General features: G+C 41.6%; 1 protein-coding gene across 2 annotated transcripts in view; it reads left to right on the top strand.

The window, feature by feature from the left end:
* CAB39L (calcium binding protein 39 like) overlaps positions 1-19,441 on the top strand; it is a 104,195-nt gene that overhangs the window by 6,749 nt on the left and 78,005 nt on the right. The window lies entirely within an intron of this gene.

Raw genomic sequence — 19,441 nt, 5'->3', positions numbered from 1 at the left:
TTATATAATTAAGAATTAATCAATAGTGCTCAATGATAGGAAAACAGTGTCCTCTCCAGCTGACTCAGAAGCAGTACTTAATAAATATATAGGTATACGTAGAGAAAATTAATTCAACACATGGTTCTGGAAACGTTGTTAAACTGGAATAAATTTTTTGACTTCTTTTTTTCAAGGTTTTGGTTGAAAAATGATATTTCAGATAAATTTGTCTCTTGGTCTTCCAGTTCCTAGAGATAATGAATTAGAATGAGGAAAAGTAGTGGATGAGTAGGAGTGTTAAATTAAGGGATAAGACATTGCATTTCTCAAACTACAGCTAGGACACAATGCTTCCTAACTGGAATTTTGGAGTGTTAAGCTTGGTGTGTGAAATACCCTTCTTGACAGTCTTCAAAGGGAGATTTTGAAGATCCCCTCCCTCCCACCAGTTGCTACTGTACTAAACTGGCATAAGAGATTGACTTCATCATTAGGGTTTTCCATCAGAATGCCCGGTTGAAAAGGATCCTGGTGGCTGCGGTTGGCAGGAGCTTGGGGCTAATGCAGGCTCTCTACCTGCCCTGTTTCTGTGCAACTCCTGGAAGCTGCCGCCAGGTCCCTGCAGCCCCTGCACGCACGGGCAGTCAGCAAGGCTCTGTGCACTGTGACGGCTCCGCAGATCCCATTAGCCGGAAACTGTAACTAATGGGAGCTGCAGGAGCAGTGCCTGCCGCTTCCTGGGAGCCTGAACCCCCTCAGGCACCCCAACTCCCTGCCACAACCCAGAGTTCCCTTCTGCACCCAAACTCCTGCCTGTAGTCCCCCCCACACCCCAAATCCCTCATCCCTGGCCCCACCCCAGAGCCCACATCCTCAGTGGAGCCTTCATCCTTGGCCCCACCCCTGCCCCAGCCTGGAGTCCCCTCCTGTACCCCAAACCCCTCGTTCCTGGTCCCACCCCAGAGCCCACACCCCCAGCCGGAGCCCTTACCCCTCTCGTACCCCAAACACCTTCCCCAGCCCAGTGAAAGTGAGAGAGTGGGGGAGAGTGAGCAAAAGGGGGAGAGAGGATGGAGCAAGCAGGGTCAAGGTCTTGGTGAAGGGGTGGGGTAGGGGTGTTTGGTTTTGTGCAGTTAGAAAGTTGTCAACTCTATCTGTCATGCAACATTAAAAACAATTCAGTACCCTTTGTGTGGAGGCTCTTAAGTCTTTTAAACAAATAATTGTAATTTTTTTTCTTAAAGTTCAAGATTATTGAAGACAGAAAGATTACGGATGGGGAGTTCACTATATTTTCAGCAGCTCCAACATCCCGAATGACATGTAACATGCTATTTTCTAGCCCCTACTTCTGAATTGTTCTTATCTTTTTTGGCAGTAAGCATAGCTGTACTGCTTTGATCTGCTGCCATACACTTAATCATCACATACTTTCCTTTTCTACAGTTCTGGTGTCAAAGTCAAGCCTCTATTGCTATTCTTCTGCAAGTAAGAAAAAGCAAGATGGTAGCCAACAATGTCAGTCATTAACTGGCTGATTATTATTGTTTTGGGGTACAGGGGAAGTTCTCTGGGATATCTGGTGTTTGCTCTATTTGTGGTAACTAGGTACTAAATTGTATTTAGTAGGTGATGATTGTGGTCATGTAATAGTGTATACAGATTATTTTGATTAAATAGCAAATGGTAGATGTATACATCATGTATTATGTAATATCTTTCTCTGGTCAGTGTCAACTTTCTAGCAAATGAATTAAGTAAGATTCAGGTCTGTGAATGAAAATCTATCTCACAAATTGTGTGTTAAATTATTTGACACCTCCATCCCCCTCCTCCCCAGCCGTTAAAAATAGGTCATGACTCTAAATACAATTGCAGATGTGGCAAACTGAGAGACTTGGACTCTTCTAGGACAAAGCATCTCACACAGTCCAGGGTAAAATGTGTGAGGGAAGATAACAACACATTTTGGTCGAAGAGGTTAGGCTACAGAATGATTTCCCGGAAGTCAGGCTAACCTAGAATGAATCACTTTTAGGGCATGCTTTCTGAAAATTTTTCCTTCTAAAACTAGAATGATTGATGAAAGAGGGAAGAGATGATCAATAAAAGCATGCATATGGTAACAGAATCTTCTTTACCAGGGCAGGGAGAAAAGCCGAAAACTCCATGAAGTCCATTGGGAACATCTGTGGGCAGATCTAATTTACCTGGGAAGCAGTTAAATACTAAGCGGTTATATGAAGAGTCTCTTAGGTGGTGATAGATTCTTTCCCATTTTTACTTATTCTGTTGTCCCTTATTGGGGTTGGTTGTCCTCTAAGCTAAAGAGGGCTGGTTACGGTATCCTCCAGAGTCCATTGGCACTACTCTTAGGATGTCTGGAAAAGATTTAATGAGAGTGACATGTTGTTTCCCCTCTTCTGATGGCTGAAAGCATGAAAAACTGAATAAAACCTTAACTTCTGCACAACACATTGTCATATCACCACTAGACTTTTGGTGGAACTCATCAATGCCTGATGGTTTTTTAAAATACTAAATGACTGCATAAAACAGTATGAAGCTGAATACTACCAAAAGCTGCTTAAGCAAAACAAAATAATTCCATCCTGATTAAGAAGGGACTTGAAAGTAGCCATCAATATATGGCGATGAATATACATCAGAACCTTAAAAAAAAAAAAAAGAAGCAAGCATACAACTGATAAGGAAGGATAAAGGTACCAATGAAATTTTATTTTCAGTAGGAGTAAGGCCAATAAGGAATTTTAAAATCTCAAGAACAAAAGAAACACTACCAATAGTATAGATTCATCACTAGATGAAGACACTAAAATTGTCAATGATGCACTAAAGGCAGAAGTGTTTGATTAAATATTTCTATCAAAGAATTAAGGGATGGAAATATAAGTGTCATTCAACATGATTTCATAGACTATAGGTCTCATCAAATGAATTTGATTGTCTTTGAGATCACAGATTTGGTTAATAAAGCCAACTGCGATGTAATATACTTAGACTCCTGTAAAGTAGTAGTGCAGGGCATTGTGATTTAAAAAATAAAAACACAAATGAATGAAAAACTTGCTGATAGTTCTGAAAATGTGATTGGAGAACCATCAACGAGTGGAATTCTGCAGAGGTTGGCTCTCAGCTCAGTAATGTTGTCATTGGATGTGTAAACTGGAATATCTAGTAGAAGCAGGGAGGATTACTATCTTTGTTTAAAACATTGGTGAGACTACTACTGGAACACGGTGTCTTGTTTTGGTGGACATGCTTGAAAAATTGAAGAGGTTTCTGATTTGAGATCTGGAAAATGCATCTGGCAATGAGAGATTTAAGGGAGTTGGTGTATTTAGCTTCTTGAAGAGAGAATTGAGGTGACTTGATCACAATCTAGAAGTATCTATGCAAGGATAAGATGTCTGATATTTTAGGGCTCTCCAGTTTAACTTGCAAAGGCTTAATAAGATCCAATGTCTGGAAGTTGAAGCTTGAAAAATTCAAAAAGGAAGTAAGGCACAGATGTTTAATAGTGAAGGTAATTTAACTGTTGAAGAAGTTAGTTTATCAAGGGATAATGTATTCCATCACTTGAAGTCTTTAAGTCTGGATTGGATGTCTTTTTAAAAGAGATACTCTAGTTCCACAAGTTGCTGGGCTTGCTTCATTAATTTCTGCCTAGATGGCTTGTGATCTGCATGAGTCGGACTAGAGAATTATAATTTTTTCTGGCCTTTTATTAAGTAATTCTTCTAATGCTAATAAATACATGAAATTTTTTCTGTGTAGGAAAAAATTAAGTCATTTGGTTTTAAAACCACTTGTGTAGTTTACGTCAATTTTCAGATAAGATAATACTATTAGAAAGTGTTGCTACTATATCTGAAGATGGTCAAACGCTGATATTTCATTCAAATTATGCATAGGTGCACTATGGGTTAAGTTATGCCATTGTTCCTTTCAGGGTAGATTTGTTAAATCACAAGTCAGGAAGACTCAATTTAATCATGGATTTCTACATAAAAGTGCATTCTTGTTGGTTGTTATAACCTTTAATACATATTCTTCACAACTCGGAGAGAGAGGTAGGTTTCATTTTTAGAAGGTACACACTATACATTTTTAAGTGATTTATTTTGAAAACTTTTCTGATTTAGTTTTACAGCTATATCAGAAAATGAATGATTGTTTGGTTATTTAATTTACCAGAGGTAATTGAAGCAGATAGTTCACCTCCCAATGACTTCATAAATATCTCCAATTCAACAGATTAATCATTAATATTTGGAGAATTTTTCTTGCCATGTTGTATTAGGAGGAGAACATCACCAGACAAACATTTAAATTGTTTTATTTAACTAAAACAACATTATGTATTCTGGATTTTTTTCTTCAGCAACAAACATAATATTTTAACAAAACAAGCATTTGAATTTAGTTAAACATTCACGTTTTTTAAATCAATTTTAACAAAAAGAAACCTGTTAACTAAAATAATTAAATGAAATATTTTAAAAAAACAACAAAAATTAAACTATGTCAGCCAGGTCAACACGAGAAACTTAAAATATTGGCTTCTGCAGTTAGCTCGGTCATCTTCATCTTCATTTTCCTGTTTGTTCATAATCTGGAAAAGAAAAACAAGCTTTCTTGCTTTTTCAGGTCCCAAACGATTTCTCAGTTTGGAATGAATTTGTCCAAAGGAAGAAAATATTCTTTCAACATCGGCAGAAGAAGCTACTGCTGCCAAAAGTGAGATTATCACTTCAACAGCCTCTGAATCCAAGTGCCTAAGTGACTTTCTTTAAAACATCATCAGCAAACACACATTTCTTGAACGGTTCACCCTTAGCTCTGAAGTTTGTTATAGTTGGCATTATGGAGGGATGATTGCTGGATATCTATGTCATAGCCAACTCCTCTTCTTCAGCAGTTAAGGTTTTGACCCTGGTACCAAGTATTGAGAATATTTGCAAGAAAAAGAGAGAGTGCTTGTCCCATTCGTTTTTCAATATTTGTAATTTAACTCTCATTGCATATTTCTCTTTTTAAGATCTCACTCAGGTCCTTCCAAATTTCAGCGGCGTCAGCAATAAAACAGCTGTTTCCCTGCATTTTGTTCAAGGCTACAGAAATGGGCTTCAGGGTGCTCGGCCCATGTTCAGCATTTCTCTTAAGTCCAGTGTTGGAACTTGGCTGTGACAGTGCCATCTATTTTTTTTCCATTATTTTTGTTCACAAACTGTCATCAGATTAGGCCAGTTCATGATATAGTGCTCAAAACAGCCCACTACTGAGTTCCATTGCACATTTTGTGGGAGAGTTAGCTTGGTTACCCCCACTTTTTTCGGAGCAGCTGCTGCAAAGTGGTTCTTGAAATTACAAAATACTTCCATAACAACATTCGCCTTTATTTCTGGAACACCGAAGTCTTTGGCTAGGAGATGTATCAAATGAGCACTGCAACTGTATGTTATTAGCTTGGGACTCTCTTCTAAATTTCTTCTAATCTTGAATACATTTGCACCATTGTCTGTGACCAAGCTGCATACTAGACATTTGAATTTTTCAGTTTGTTACAGCTTTTACTGCTACTTCTTGTAAGTGTTCTGCTGTGTGTGCATTTCCTTATGTATCAAATCTTTCTGTAAGGAAGATAGTCCCTTCCTCTCTTGTCACACAAGTGCATACAACAGGATCATTGTGGACTTTGGTCCACCCATCAAGACTCAGGTTAACAATTTCACCCTGTAGACCTTTTGCACGCTGCTGAATTTCTGTTTCATACACTTTATCCAGCAATTTGCCTGTGACATCTGCTCTGTTGGGTAGACTGTATCCTGGTCTTAATGACTGAACCAAGTTAATGAAGTATGGGTTTTCAACCATATGGAGAGTTTGTTGCATAAACAAACTGGGCAATTTTGTCATCAGTTACCTCTTTTTGTAATCTGCTTCTAACGCAGTTATTTAATTATTATTATTACCATACTGCTTATTTAGTATTACTCGTTGCATTCACTGATACTGAATACCACTTTAAAGGTGAAATTGTAAAAGGAAGATCTGCCTATTTCAGATATTTATTTTTTTTTATCATAACTGCATCTAAAATGATAGTACCATAGAGTAACAACTGTATTTTTTTTGCTCAAACTTGAGAATTCAAGACTAGTCCAGAAGGAAGACAACAGTCCTTAAGAAAGAAGTATGAAATAAAAAAGTTTACCAACCGAAGTTCCTGCATGTTCAGACGTATTCCTTTCATCATCTTCAATGCAGCTGCCTGTTGAGAAGGAGTACTTCTCATGATGGTGTTTCATACAGGGCATTCATTCTTTGTTGCACTGTTTGCATTTTGCATGCATGCCTATCTTACCCACAGATAGAGGAACTTCATTAAAATATTCCCAAACTGGGTCTCTTTTACAGCCTTCTGCCTTTATATGTTTTCCCTTCTAGTGAGAGAATGGTATGGCAGATCTCAAATCAATGAAGGCTACACTCAGAAAGACCTCAGGAATTCTGGAATATGCTGCTCAGACAGTTTCACTTATTGTTTCTACTGCCTGTCCCTCCCTTCTCACATTTATCTCCAGACATTTCTCCTTGTCCAGATCTATTCTGCCCCCAACAATCTTCTATTCATTGAACTTTACACTTTAGAGAGAGCTAAGGGATTGACTCTGTGTACACAAATTTGCAGAGGGACAGTAGGTTTGAGGTCTGTTATTTCTCACCTCTATATGTTTGTTTGTTTTTATGTAAAAACATTTTTGCTGTTAACAAGCATGTTATCTCTGGAGACACAAATCCACAGTTAGAGAACTGCAAAACTAAGCATTTCTGATGGTATCTCCTAGACTGAGCACTGAGTCCTATTGTATAGATAGAAAGATTAACCTAAATAATCTATGCAGAAGTCCCTGGAGCCTCATAAGATTGGGTCTCTAATCCATGAACTTTTCTTAAACATTACATGAATATATTGTCTCGTACTATAGAATTAGTTTATAATCCCTATTCCATGATATATCTTCGAGCTATGATGTATCTTATCTAAAACTATTTTTAGATTTTTTCCATTTAAAAGCATTTTATAAAAAAAAAAATGGTTTTGTTTTTAAATCATTGATATATTTATCCACCCTGGTTCCTTTCTGCATCCCTGTCTTTCTGTTTTCCCTTGGTAAGTTACAAGGAAGAGTATCTGACAGTAATCTTGCTCTCATGTTGTGATCTAGCCAGATTCTACCAGCTTTCAAACCACTGTTCTTCTGTCAGCAGTTGTTGCCTATGTTTGTAATATCACAGCTACAGAAATGTTTTGGTTATAATTACCAAAATACACACACATGACCAATTGACGGCAGGATGGGGACTTAATGTTTTGGAGGCTTGATAATGGAATACAAATCTTCTTGCCTTAAGGTCCCAAGCTGAATCTGAATTAATTTAGTAGCGATTTTAATAGTTGTTTCCATCTGATGGCTCAGGGGCCAATGTGAAATCGATTTGATGATCTTAGTCTAGTTCCTAATGGCAAATGTCCACATCAAGAAAAACACTGTAAGTAGTGGGACTGTAAGCAGAGGTGAATCTTCTGAAATGATCCTCTCAACAAGACTGAGGCACATAGATAGGTAAGGTTGTATTGCCACTACCTGTGCTGTAAATAAAGCACTGTATTCTGTGACTAAATCAAGAATTATGTAGTCTCTTATGAAAGTAAATCCAGATATACAGAAGTAGGAGTTAATGTTCTTTTATTAGCAGAGCTCTTGCACTGTGCTTCACACAAAACAGGTTATGCACCCGCCTCACTTCCAGCAGTAATGGAGGTGAAAGGTTACAGTGTAATGACTTGCCATTCCTTCTGGTATTTCTGCATAATTGTCTATAAGAACCACGATCCATGCTGGGATGCTGCTGGTAAAGTGATTTGACATCACCACTGAAAAGCACTGGTAGGTACCATGCTGCTTTCTCATCGGTCCGTTCATTCGTAGAGAGCAATAGCTTAAAGTCTTTCAAGTTCTCACAGGATACCAGTCTCATCTGTATGACTGGTAAATTCCTTCCTAGGCAAAAGTGCTTTTACTATCTTGAAGCTGCTGCTACCCATTGTAATACTGTTGTAGAATCATGGGATTTATTGGAACACTCCAGCACACACAGTCAGGACTGAACTTCCTGGCTGCTAACCCTTCTCCCCCAAGTATGTTACATTGTTGAATCTGACAAGATGAGAACAACTTAACCCTGAAATAAATTTACAGTACCATCTATTGGTCAAGGTCCTATTTACATTAATCATTACAATAAGACCATGTTCCTAGGGAAATTTTGACACTACTTGCAAGTTTTGAGGTTTTGACACTACTTGCAAGTTTTTGAACACTATACAGATTAAATAGCTTAATTTAGTCCTTTTTGATCATAAGACTCTAGTGAGTAAAGGACAGGGCTCAGAATCAGCAGATGTAGGTTCTGTTTTTGTCACAGGTTTTCTGTTTGACTTTGAGCAAGTCAGTTTTAAAAAATGGCCATTGTTTTTTAGGTGGGCAACTTGAGATACTAGGGCTTCATTTTTACAGATATTGAAGTACCCGTATTTCTTGTTGTCATCAGGCCTTGGTGGAAGGGAGTGTGTGTGTGTGTTCTCTTTGTCTCAGTTTCCTTGTAAAATGGATATAATAATATTTATCTCACAGGAATTTTGTGAGACTTAATTTTGTTCTGTTTGTAAAATATCTTGATCGTGTGATGGAAGGCACAGTAGAAACACAGGGCATTCTGTATGAAAGAGTCTGATTCTCTCTGTGTGTGTAGGGGTTTCCCATTTTCCACAGCTTTTTTTTTTTTTTTTTTTTAGAAAGCACTGTGTAAAGATGCTTAGAATGGAAATTGCTCAGAGAGAATATTGCATTTGGGCTCAAAACAGTCATAACTGGATGAAAACAAATATTCATACACTTCTGATGATATAAGCACTTTACTCTTGTGTCTGATATTAATAAAAGAATCATCAATGTTCTGCTGAAACTAGGGACAAGCAACTAATTTTGAAGAAACCAGACACTATTTACATTCTTTGTCTGTTTCCAAATATGGGATATTGGAGAATAATGTCACTATGCACTGTATAATCATCATTTGTTAATACCGTTACCTAGGATTATCTTTCAGCACACCGGGCAATGCTTTTCTCTTTGTATTTTTTTTCCATTGTTGAAATACAGTAAGTTCTGACCTGTGTTAGAGGGCATCTGTCAAGATAGCTTGCATTTTAGATCTTCAACAAAGCCCCTTTTAAACTGCTCTTTTCTTTAACTTTTTGGCGTCCTTCTTCACATTTCTTTTTAAATGTTCTGAGTAGTATGACAAGATATTTTTAGGAAACTGATGTTCAGTTAGTGGTTTGAAGTATGGACTTGGGTCAGGTGCAGTTTGAACAGGTTGGGATGCTGAAATGTAAAAATATACCTATTCATCTCTTTGGCATGTTGCTGATTTTACCACCATTCTTTTCAAATAAGTCTCTGGATAAAAGTTCACATTGTAGAATTATGTTCGTGTATACCTCCAGTCTAATCTTTCTCTCCACTCATAAAATGGGAAGTAGAGTTATGATTATAATGGTATTGAGAAGCCAAGTAGAAGTTATTACATTCTCTCTGTGTCCCAGTGTATCTTGTAAGTGAATTTTTTCAGAGCGGATATGATTAAGTTTAATCCTGTATTTCTATTTCATGTGCTCGACTTAGTTTTGAAGTACAAGATATTATTAAAACATTTTTATTAGAGGAAAAAGTTCTGCTTGCTTTACCTCTCATTTTTACTGTGGGGATGGGGGAGGTGGGGAAGGAGTTGTTTAGTTGAATTTTTTTTAGAAGTTTATATCATTTTAATACAGTATGATAGTGCTGCACTTATGTGGAGAGAAGGCCCAGTGCAGGTGAGTGAGTGTTGGGACTGAAGTCAGTATGGATGATGTGCTCCAAGAAGACTACTCGTGGTTGGGGACAGAACTCCATATCGCCTCTGGCCCCTTCCCCAACACTGTTTAAAGCCCTGAGACAAGGCTGTTGATCATGTCTGCAGCTACTGCTGCCTAGACCAGTCTCTGTTTTATTCTATATGGCTTCTTATACCATATTAATCTCTATAGTATCTGAGCATCCTCCAGTAGTGCATTAAGCAACATGACTATCATCTGTTGTGTGTGTTCTTTCCCTTGGAGAGATGTTTGCAACAAATGTCTTGTTTTAGTACAGTGTTTCTGATTGTGGGGTGGTTTTTTTTTTTTTTGTTTTCTTTGAGCCAATGGTGCTCACACTGCTCATGTAAGTATGGGTCTGCTGCAGAAATGAAGAGGAACCCAACTGATGGAGCGAGCTCTGGATTCATACCGGGAATTGGAACTCTTTTTAGAAAGATCAACGTCTCCTTCTCTTCTGCAGTTATATTTAATGCAAAGTGAATAGATCAGGAAAGAATGCAGTCCATGCTAGGGAGCACTAGAGGGAGCTGAGGGGAGGGAGAAGGAATTACATGATCATGATGATTTGTTTACATTTTTTTTTAAATAGTTTATATGAAGAGTCTATTTCAATCCTGCTCTCAGCTTTAGCCAAAATACAATAGCAGCAACTCAGCTACAGCAATCACAGAGGTAACATCCCTGACTCCAGCACTAGGAGCCAGTAAAGATGGATACCAGTTTTCTGTTCTTCAGAGAGATGGGAAGCTCTTTTCCTTCCAGATGGGTGCAGGCAAGGATGGAGCCTCTCTCTCAACAAAAACAACGAGGAGACGAACTAATACAGACTAACACGGCTACCACTCTGAAATCTCTCTCTACAGAAACCTGGTGCCTAGTCTGAGAGGCTGGGTCAATTGCCTCCGGCTTGCAAGGCTTGGGCTGCTGGGCTAAAAATAGCAGTGTTGCTGTTCCCTCTCAGGCTGGAGCCTGGTCTCCTGATCCCTAGATTTCAGAATCTAGGCTCCAGCCCAAGAGTGACTGTCTACACTGCTATTTTTAGCCCTGCAGCATGAGGTCAAGGCAGTTGACCTGGGCTCTGAATCTTAGTGCCATGGATTATTCTTTGCTGCATAGATTTATCGGTAGGGTCCATCTTTACCTTGGTGAGCAGCAGACCACTAGATTGACTTTCACTCTAGGATATGTTTTCACAGGATTTTTATGTGTGTACAATTTACATAACGTACATATCCACACTCCCCCTCAGAGGTTATATATAACAATGAAAATTATAGGGTCAGAAAGAATGTGAGGGGGTAGAAAGATTTTATTGACATGAATTTGGGATAGCCATACTGAATGGTGGTTTTTGTTTTTTTTAAGGCCATCCTTAATAATGCTGATAAAAGCATTATATCTAGACTTCAAAGGACTAGATTTTTGTTGGTAAATATCAGTTTCACCATAGACACACAAATGGATGAAAAAATATTTCTATAAATGATTATCAAAATTTGCAGCTAGACAAAGTAAGAAATACTGTTTGAGAACTTAATTTAGTTTAAGGATATTGACTCTTTATATTTTGACATATGATATTAACAATTGTGTTTTAATGGTTATAAAGCTTCAACTCTTTGAATCTCAACATCTACTGTCATTATATAATTGTCTGACCGCGGCCATAATTTTGCACATTGTGAAAATCTAAATCAATAAAAATATAAAAATTCTTAACAATAAGCATTGATATTATCCATCAAAATTATTAAAAAAACCAACAGATTCTGCCAAGCCTACTTATACTACATCATGCTGTGTTCTGTCTACCCCACACATTTTAACGAAGAAAATAATTTTAGAAATAGTTTCTGGAAATATTTTATTGTAACTACTTTGCCTGTGATGATTAGATGTTGAACATGAATGTAATTTAGATTTATAAATTTATTTCCTGATTTTGCAATTTATCACTACCACATATGGTTCAAAGCTTTTTAGCTTTCCTTTTAGCGTTGTAGAAAATAAAAAACGAATGTGGTAATGAGTGTTTTATTTCTTTGATGTAATAGATGGAGGGATTTTTAAGTTAAGAAAATATGGTCATTTCTTCAAATGCCTTCAGCCTGAGATCTGCATTCATAAAGATGGAAAAAATGTAAAAGGACTTAAATATGTAGACATCAGAGTTCTTTAGCATGTGCAAACCAGTTCAGTTTATTTTGACAAGACTTCAAAAATTGTTGGCTATTCGTTATTAACTAATTCAGGAGTTGAGATGAGCACAAATTATATACTGAAACAAAACTAAATTATCGAAAGAAGCCCTTGTCAAAGGAAATTGCTAACTACTTAGCAGCACCAAGAGGTAGAGGTAACAGCAGCTGGATAAATATACCGTGGTGGGGTACGTTGACTCAGGGCCGTCGCTGTTATCTGAAGATCAACTACTGTAAAAGTCTCAACTTTTTACACAAGCTATTCCAGACAAAATTCCACATTAGAAAGATGGTACACAGAGAAATATTGAAGATTTTTTTTTTTACTCTGTGTACTAATCTGGGTGAAGATTGAGCAACTTAATGCAGCCCCTCAGAATAAAGACTCATTTCTGTGTGGTGTACATGCACAGAATTCCTGTTAAAGGGAATTTCTCTAGGCAGAAGACCTGCGCTATGGTGCCCCACTTGAGTGCACACAAAATCACAGCCTATATTGTCTATAATTACAAGTCTCCAAAACATATCTAAATTCTGAATGAAAATAACCAAACCAAATAATTGAACAGAGGTTAATATATATCACAGTCCCTAGATATACCTTTTTAACGATAAGGGTATATCTACACTATGAAATTAGGTCGATTTTATAGAAGTTGATCTTCAGAAAGCAATTTTATACAGTCGATTGTGTGTGTCCCCACTAAGTGCATGATCAGTGGAGTGCGTCCTCTATACTGTGTCTAGCATTGACTCAAGGAACAGTGCACTATGAGTAGCTATCCCACAGTCTCCGCTGCCCATTCGAATTCTGGGTTAAGCTCCCAATGCCTTATGGGGCGAAAACATTGTAGCAGGTGGTTTTAGGTACATGTTGTCAGTCTCCCCTCCCTCCGTCTTTCTCTCTCCGTAAAAGCAACGGCAGACAGAGTTACCCATGCAGACACCATAGCATGGCAAGCATGGTGCCCGCTCAGCTCAGCGCTGCTGTTGTGAGCATTGTAAATACCTCGCGCATTATCCTGCAGTATGTGCAGATCCTAGCTAGGAGCCGCCAGCACCAGGATGGTTGTGAGGAGGACATGCCACATTCCGTGCTTTCAGGAAGATCTGTGTCGAATTCGGACATCGTGGTGGCAGTGGGGCAGGTTGATACAGTGGAACGCTGATTCTGGGCCCGACAAACAAGCACATACTGGTGGGACTGCATAGTGTTGCAGGTATGGGATGATTCCCAGTGGCTGTGAAACTTCCGCATGCGTAAGGCCACTTTCTTGAACGTTGTGAGTTGCTTTCCCCCACCCTGAAATGCAGGAATACCAAGATGAGAACTACCCTGGCAGCTGAGAAGCAAGTGGCAATAGCCCTGTGGAAGCTTGCAACGCCTGACTGCTACCGGTCTGTCGGGAATCAATGTGGAGTGGGAAAATCTACTGTGGGGGCTTCTGTGATCCAAGTAGCCAGTGCATTCACTGACCTTCTGCTAACAAGGGTAGTGACTCTGGGAAATGTGCAGGTAATAGTTGATGGCTTTGCTGCAATGGCGTTCGCTAACTGTGCGGGGACAAAGGGGGGGCAATAGATGGAACGCATATCTTGGCACTGGACCACCTTGCCAACCAGTACATAAACTGCAAGGGGTACTTCTCAGTAGTGCTGCAAGCATTGGTGGATCACAAGGGACGTTTCACCGATATCAGTGTGGGATGGCGAGGAAAGGTGCATGACGCTCACATCTTGAGGAACTCCAGGCTGTTCGAGCAGCTGTAAGAAGGGACTTACTTCCCAGACCAGAAAATTACTGTTGGGTATGTTGAAATGACAATAGTTATCCTTGCTTCCATGGCTCATGAAGCTATACACAGTCAGCCTGGACAGTAGTGAGGAACAGTTCAACTATAGGCTGAGCAAGTACAGAATGGTGGTAGAATGTGCCTTTGGATGTTTAAAAGCTCGCTGGCGCTGTTTGCTGACTAGGTTAGACCTGAGCGCAACCAATATTCCCATTGTTATTGCTGCTTGCTGTATGCACCATAATATCTGTGAGAGTAGGGGGAGACATTTATGGCGGGGTAGGAGGTTGAGGCAAATCGGCTGGCAGCTGATTTTGAGAAGCCAGACACCAGGGCGATTAGAAGAACACAGCTAGGCGCGCTGCACATCAGAGAGGCTTTGAAAACCAGTTTAATGACTGGCCAGGCTACGGTGTGACAATTGTGTGTGTTTCTTCTTGATGCAAACCTGCACCCTTTGTTGATTTTAATTCCCTGTAAGCCAACCACCCCCCACCCCCGCTCACAGCTGGCAAAGGAAATAAGGTCACTATTGTTTTGAAACCATGCATTCTTTATTTTATTTTAAAAGTTAGATACCTGGCAAGGTAGCCCAGGAGGGGTAGGGGAGGAGGGAAGGACAAGGCCACATTGCTTATTGTAGCCACACTACAAATCAAAATTATTTGAATAACAACCTTCTGTCACGGCTACCCTCTGATACTTGACAGCCTTCTGTTGCTTGGGCCATCCTCTGGAGTGGAGTGGCTGGGTGCCTGGAGCCTCCCCTCCTGCCCCCCCACCCCCGTTCTTGTGCATCTGTGTGAGGAGGAAGTGGAACTTGGGGGAGGAGGGCAGGCGGTTATACAGTGGATGCAGCAGTGGTTTGTGCTCTTGTTGCCTTTCCTGCAGCACCACCAGACACCTGATCATGTCTGTTTGCTCCCCCGTTAGCCTCGGCATCACCTCCTGCGTCGTCTGATCGTGTTCACTTAATGCTTTCCTTGCCTCTTGTCACTGAATGCCTCCATTCAGCTATGCCCTGTCAGTGCAGGAGGACTGCATAAGCTTGGTAAACATGTCATTGCGAGTGCATTTTTTTTTTTTTTTTTGGCCTTCTAATCTGCAATAACCTCAGGGACAGAGATGATAGGGAGAGCATAATACCATTTGCACCTGCGCGGGCATAAAAAGGGAGAGTAAAATTTAAGATGCTACATTTCTGAAAACAAAAGGGAGACTCTTTTCACAGTGAATCAAGCAATTCACAGTAGACAGCACAGTGCTTTAGGTACAAGGTTGTATTTTGCCTTCTATATTGAGCGCCTGCTGGTATGGTGACACATCACGCACGGCTGGGCAACAGAATTTGGTTTCCAGGAAGCCATGGTAAGCCAAAGGGTATGCGGGGTTGGCTTCCTCCACCTTCATCACATGTGGGAACGGTTTCAAACTGCAGCGCCCTCCTTTCCCATAGCAAGCAATGCTGGTTAGGTTTGCCATTTAAAAGGAAGGGCTGTGGTTTTGAGTGAATATGCAGTGCACTCCTCCCTCTATCCCACCGCGTGGCTGTTCTTTGGGATGATCCCTTTTAGCCAAGTGCAAACAGCCGAGCATAAACGGGGTCCTTTTGCTATTCCCTTACAAAAATTCCCCTATTTCAACCAGGTGATGATGAATGATATCACTGTCTCCTGAGGCTAACACAGAAAGATAGATTGAATGTTGCTTGAATGTAACCAAAACCCAGGACCATTCGCTGCCATGCTTTGTGCTGCAGTGATTCCAGACTACTTGCTACTGGCTTGGCGTGGTAAAGTGTCCTACTATGGAGGACGAAATAAGGCAGTCCTCCCCAGAAACCTTCTGCAAAGGCTTTTGGAGTACCTCCAGGAGTGCTTCATGGAGATGTTCCTGGAGGATTCCCACTCCATCCCCAGATACGTTAACAGACTTTTCTAGTAGCTGTACTGGCCACAAATGCATCCCAATTCTTCAGGGTAAATCAAATATTAAACACAATTGCTTTTAAATCCTGTAGCATAGTTACAAATGTGCACTCACCAGAGGTGCCTTCTCCGGCTTCAGCATCCAGGAACCCGCCTTGGGAGAGTTGGCTCCAGGGTGATGAAAAGGTCCTGGCTGCCAGGGAGAATGGATTCACCGCTTGTCTGCTGTGCATTCTCTTCCTCCTCCTTCTCCTCATCCACAAAATCCTGCTCCCTGTTTTGTGAGACTCCCCCTTGCAGGTGTCCAAGGACAGCAGTGGGGTAGTGGTAGGATCCCCCCCTAGAATGCCATGCAGCTGATCATAGAAGTGGCTTGTATGGGGCTCTGACCCAGAGCGATTGTTTGCCTCCTTTGTCTTTTGTTAGGTTTGCCTGAGCTCCTTAACTTTCGCATGGTACTGCTGTGTGTCCCTGTTGTAGCCTCTCTCCATCATGGCTTGTATGACTTTTTGGCATATATATTTAGCATTTCTTCTTTCTGATTGGAGTTCTGCCTGCACAGATTCTTCTCCCCATACAGCAATCAGATCCAGTGTCTCCTGTTCGGTCCATGCTGGAGCTTATTTCCTATTCTGGGACTGCATGGTCATCTGTGTTGCTGAGCTTGCCACGCTGACCAAACAGGAAATGAAATTCAAATTTCCCAGGCCTTTTCCTGTGTACCTGACGAGTAGGGTGACCAGATAGCAAGTGTGAAAAATTGGGATGGGGGTTGGGGGTAATAGGCTCCTATTTAAGAAAAAGACCCAAAAATCAGGACTGTCCCTATAAAATCAGGACATCTGGTCACCTGACTGGCTAGTGCATTGGAGTTGAAAGTGCTGTCCAGAGCAGTCACATTGGAGCACTTTGGGATAGCTCCCAGGGGCCAATTCTGTCAAATTGCATCTGCACTACCCCAAATTTGACCCAGCAAGGTTGATTTTAGTGCTCCCCTCACCGGGGAGGAGTACAGCAGTTAATTTTAAGAGCCATTTACATAGATAGAGTGGTGCTGGTTGTGTAGACATGTTGCTTATAAAATTGACTTAACACGGCTAAATTTGACCTATCCTCGTAGTGTAGACCGGGGCTAACAGTAGTTAAGGTCTGGAATAGGCTTTCAGTGGAGGTTGTGGAATCCCTATCATAGGAGATTTTTAAGAACAGGTTGGACAAATCCCTGTCAGAGGTGGTCTAGGCTTACTTGGTCCTGTGTCAGTACAGGGGACTGGACTAGATGATTCTATGATAATCTTATGTTTATATAGCATTTCTAATTCTGTGTATACCACAAATGCTTCTACAAATGTAATGATATACAAACCATCTAGTGGGCTTACTTAACCTACCACTGAAATGCGGCTTTTTCTCTGTGGTGAAACTCAGCAAACATTCCATAGTGCACATCTCCATTGTATTTCAGTTTAGGACAGGAAGGAGCACCTTCTTCCATCTGAAACATCAATGGAAGTGATGTGAAGAGGACATAATTATGCTAGACGGCGTTTGACTGGCAAATAACAGTTAATCCCTCTACCCTTACAAAAAGCACAATTGCATCTTTTACTACATGTTGTTGTTAGATTTGTTTTCAGTCTTATTCAAAAGATGGAACCTCGAGCAGCACAGTGCCCCATAACGTGCTGGGGGGCTTCGTCAGAACTGACTTGGAGCTAAGAGTGCCACCTGCTGAATCACCAGTGCCTCTTCCTGCAGTTCCTTTTGGGTGTGAGTGAACCCACATTTCACTTCAGAAGTTGGCTTTAACCATGGTTTCAGCACCATCTCAACATGTGGTTCTAAAACCCTGGGGCCTAGGTGTCTCAGTGCTGCTTTTATTATTTTAAGCATAAATGTGTGTGCTGCTTTACAAGCAAGTAAAAGAAGATCTTTCTGAGGACAAAGTAGTGCCTTCTGTATGGATGCATAAGGATGGGAGACAGTGCCAGGAGCAGGGTCGTGTGTGTGTCTGTGTCATATATATAGTGTGTGTATATGTATATGTATGTGTGTGTATTTTAGTTCTTGTTCTCCTTTGAATATAAAGACTAAAGATTGTTGATGCTAGGTTCTTCCAAAGTGAGTCTCTCTCCCAACCCTGTCTCTTCCCTGGCCAGCTGAGCTTGGTGAGTGAACACGGAAGCTGCATTCTTTAAAAGGGTGGTGTTGCACCTGCATTCCTCAGATCTCTAGTCTCAGTGCCTCCCAGACCGTAGTGTAGCTAGCGGGGTTCAGGGGAAGCAGCCGCTTCCCCTCAGCACATTTTCAAAAAGTGGCGCCTGCCGGGCCGGCACTGGCGGCAGCACGGCCAGAAGAGCAGTGAGGGGTGGGGCTGGCAGGGAAGTGGCGCCTGCCAGGCCGGCGCTGGCGGCAGCATGGTCGGAGGAGCCGGGGGGGGGGTGCAACAGGCACGGCCGGAGGAGCAAGGGGACTGGCTCCTTGGCCACTGTGCCCCATGCTCAGTGCGGCCCCAACATCGCTGCAGCCACCTTCTGTGGCAGCGACTCAGGGCTTGGCGGCCAAGCGCTTCCCGCCCCTTGCTAATGCGGCAGAGGGAGGCAAAAGGGCCCCTGCACCTTTAAGGCTGCCTGGCTGGTGAGTCCCACGTCGAGCACACCAAGCGCAGGGAGCAGGCCGGGGACAGGCAGCAGCGCAGGGCGGAAAGTGAGCAGGGGGTCTGGTGCCTTGCATTGGGGGGTCCAGGCAAGGGGCTCCCCGGGGTTGGGCCCGCAGGGCAGGGGCGCAAGCCGTGCTGCCTGGACGGGGGACCCTGGTGCGACACAGGAGCCTGGGGTGGGGGGGCCAGATGGCACAGCCCGGTGGGGGACACCTGCAGAGTGCACTGGGCTGGAGAGACTCTCCTGGAGACGGGGGGGGGGGTATCCGCACCCCTGGGAAGCCCACAGGAGTCCTGAGCTAGCCTCGGGGTTAATCTGGGGGAGAAATGGGAGGAGCCAAGGGGGTGTGGCCAGGGGAGGAGCCAAGGGGGCACCTTTTTTATGTTTGCTTCCCCTACACTTAAAACCTGGCTACGTCACTGCTCCCAGAGTTCCCAGTGGAGCCTCCACTATAAGGCTGTGGTTAACTACCATAACTGAGTCCTAAATTGAGACATGACAGGAAATGGGAAGGCAGCACTAACATGTGTTGGACACAGAGGGAGGTTTCTGAAATAAATCTATGTGCACACAAGCTTTTTAAATAATTGAGGTGATAATGAACTTGACAAAACGCTGAGATACAGAATTCAGCCCCAAGCTACACCCTGAACTATTGATTTCAGCACATGTGTATATATCATCACTCATCATGCAAAGGCTCATCATAATGCTAAAACAGAGCAGAAATAAGGTGAGGAAGGAATTTAAAACACAGCATTGGTAGCAATCAGTAGTAAAACAATTTTCTTTCTGTGGTCTTTAATGTACATTAGACATTAGCTGTAGGGGAAAAAGCATATGTAATTCCCTCTGGACATATGTA

This window comes from Chelonoidis abingdonii, chromosome 1, assembly GCF_003597395.2.
Source record: "Chelonoidis abingdonii isolate Lonesome George chromosome 1, CheloAbing_2.0, whole genome shotgun sequence".
NCBI classification, from domain to species: Eukaryota; Metazoa; Chordata; order Testudines; family Testudinidae; genus Chelonoidis; species Chelonoidis abingdonii.
This window is presented reverse-complemented; position numbering and strand designations above follow the sequence as displayed.